Source organism: Pteropus vampyrus, unplaced genomic scaffold, assembly GCF_000151845.1.
Source record: "Pteropus vampyrus isolate Shadow unplaced genomic scaffold, Pvam_2.0 Scaffold87, whole genome shotgun sequence".
Lineage (NCBI taxonomy): Eukaryota > Metazoa > Chordata > Mammalia > Chiroptera > Pteropodidae > Pteropus > Pteropus vampyrus.
Window position 1 is genome coordinate 999421 of NW_011888868.1, and position 3122 is coordinate 1002542.

The 3122-nt window shown below is 43.0% G+C and overlaps 1 protein-coding gene across 1 annotated transcript in view; it reads left to right on the top strand.

The window, feature by feature from the left end:
• The window catches only part of TSN (translin), a 146194-nt gene that overhangs the window by 127260 nt on the left and 15812 nt on the right, over positions 1–3122 (top strand). Inside the window, exon 7 of the transcript XR_002781199.1 lies at positions 621–689. The gene's annotated coding sequence lies outside the window, so the exon portion shown is untranslated. The remainder of the gene's footprint in view (positions 1–620; positions 690–3122) is intronic.

The following is a 3122-nucleotide window of genomic DNA, read 5'->3' on the forward strand; positions in this document are numbered from 1 at the left end:
CATGGTGGTTAAAGCTTTCCCTGGCGGAACTGTTAGTCTGAGGTTTGCTGTATAGAAATTGTGAGGCAGCCGATCTTTCTGCCATGAACAGGTATCTTCACAATAACTCAGCATATTTTCTAAAATACAGGAAAATGGCTGCTACTGTTTCTACCGCTATTTGTTCGCTTCCTCATAATACCTTCTCTTACCAGGGGTTTGTATTGGTACTATAAGGTATGATCACCTTTCAATAATTGTTAAAAAGGAAAATCGGTGATGTGAGACCAGGTTGTGCTGAAAACACTGTTAAGATGCAGTAGGGTTGGTGCCACTGGCCCAGATTTCTATCGTAAATGCTTTAAAGGGAGGAGAGTCTTGGAGCCGTGAACCTAGTGCTCCATTTTTCTTCCTTCCAGGAGATGACTGCTTGTTCTGTAGGCCAAAGTCTCCACAAGAGTTTCTGGTAGCAAGGGCCAGGCTGGGTGTTTGGTGTTTGTGGGCCTAGGTCTTTAGTCTGGAATTCGTTACGAATTTTGGATGGTCTTGACATTGTGGACCTGCGGCTGTCAACTAGTTCCTTTTAGGAGGTCCAGGCTTGGTGTAGATTTCCACAGTCTCTGTTCTTGTTTCTCTTCCAGAAAGAAGGCTTTTGCTGTGAGGAAGCGACTGGATAGCGGTGGAAACAACAGCCGCCATTTTGCTGTATTGTAAGAAAATGCTGAGTCATTGTGAGGATACCTCTTGATGGTGGAAAGAACGGCTGCCTCAGAATTTTTCTATTGCAAACCTCAGACTACATATTCTGAGAAGGACTGGCTTAACCACCATGGAAAGAAAACTGAGATATTGACATTGAGGCAGTCCCTAAAACGTGTACTGAAAAGTCTTGTTTTAGCCTAGTAGAGGAAAATGAGGTGGAAGTTACCTGGAAATCCTGTAACAAGAATTAGGTAATCTCGTGATATTCACCAGGCTTACGCACGGGATTCACATGACCATCAAGAGACTGGCCTGAGTGCATCATGTGATTTGGGGTGATGGTATGGCACTCAGTTTTTAGTTACCCTTCTACATTCCTTGGTAAAATTCACATAAGCACTGTGAAAATGAGAGTACCTGTGTAACATAGCCACCTAACAGCCTTTCAATCGAAATGTCATGTCTGCATTACAAGACTTGCTTGAGCACAGTTGCATAGGCTAACACACTTGTCATTAGTTAGTTACCCTAAAGTTTCATCTTTGGTCAGCTAATCTGCTTGAAGAGAATGGGTATGGTGCTCACATATTAACCGTGTTGAAATTTGGATGCTGAGTCTGAACGACGAAGCTATTTTAGAGTAGTGGAAACTGTAGGCGCCATTTTGTTGTATTGTAGCAAAAATGCTTAGTCATTGTGAGCATAACTCTTAACGGCTTCTGGGGGGCACCCGCACTATTCTTATACATGGAACTTTGGCCAATACTATCAAGAGGGAATTGCTTAAAGGCCAATGCCTCAATACTGAAATATTGAAAATAAGAGTTTATGAGACACGTTTTGAAAACCTTTGGTTGAGGATAGGGGAAGAGGAATAAGGTGGAAGTCACCTAAAAATTACGTAGCAATCACTAGGGAATCACATGGAGGTCTAGTGAACACCTTGTGAGATTCACATGGGGATCAAGAAAGACCCCGCAAGAATCTCATGTCTACCAGGTGACTAGACTTCTTGCAGTGGTGTAGATTTTATTTTACTTCTTACAATGACCAGGATTCACATTGTGAAATGTTTTGCACTCGAGTTAACCTTGTAGATTAAACTGGTGTGGTGTTGTGTTTTCAAACAACCACTCATCTTACCCTAGTCTGAGCAAAGATCTGGGTCTTGGGCTATGGACTTCAATAAACTTTTTTTTTTCCTACAGAGAAGGTCTTGTTACTGTGTGTCAAGTCCACCTACTAACGTTCCGTTAAGTAAAGTTAGGCTAAATTCTGTGGGCCAAGTTCTCTAGTCTACTTCCTGGAAATAGGAGCATTGCTCGGCCGTGCTTCCAAGCTCCCCTTTCTTAAAGAACAGTTCAGGCTTTGTGCCAGGTTTCTTAGTGCCCACACTACTTTCTCTTACCAGGAGTAAGGCTTGGTGCTGTAAGTTATGGTTACCTTTCAATAATTGTCAAAAAGGATAATTGGTAATGTGTACCAGGCTGTGCTGAATGCACTGTTAAGACGATACAGGGTTGGTGTCATCTGCCCAATATCTATCATAAATACATTAAAGGGAGGACAGTATTGTAGCCGTGAACCGAGTCTTCCATTCTTCCTCCTTTTAGGAGATGACAGCTTGGCTCTGTAGGCCAAGGTGTCACAAGAGTTTCTGGTATCAAAGGCCAGTCTGGGTGTTTGTGAGCCTAGGTCTTCAGTTTGGAATTTGTCACCAATTGGATGGTCTTGATGTGGTGGGCTTACAGCTGTCAACTACTTCCTTTTAGGAGGTCCAGGCTTGGTGCAGGTTTCCACAGTCTCCATTCTTGTTTCTCTTCCAAAAAAGGCTTTTACTGTGAGCCTAGGACTCCAGGTGACATTTGTTCACAGAGGACAGGCTTGGTATTGTGGGGTATGCCACCCTTTCAGCCTCTATATGGTAAGATAGAAGATATTTGTTGGGCCAAGTTCTCAGATATAATTCCTGAAAATAGGGGAAAAGATTGGAACTGCAAATCAAGGTCAGCACTCTGGTTCCTGATTAGAAAGTCAGGAAGAAGACAAAGTCCTATGTCTCGAGATAAGATTCTCTTCCTGAGGAAAGACGTGCCCTCTGGGTTAAGTTCTTCTATCTACTTGTTTTCAGAGAGGATAGGCTTAGTGCTTTTGGTCCCAGTCTCTCTTGTACTTTTTGTTAGGAAAAGACAGGCTTAGTAACCTGGGCCCCTGTCGCCAATCCACATCCTCACAAGAGAAGACAGCATTGCTGCTATGAAAGGCGGCCTCTATTCTTCTTTTGTTCTGAGATGTCAGCTTTGTTTTGGGGTCATACACTCCTCATGAGTTGCTGTTCACAGGGCATAACTCGAGTGTAGTGTAAGTAGTTATTTCATCTAGGCTGTTAAAAATTGGATGGTCTTGAACTTCGGTGCCTGGGTCTGCACTCTAATTCTTGT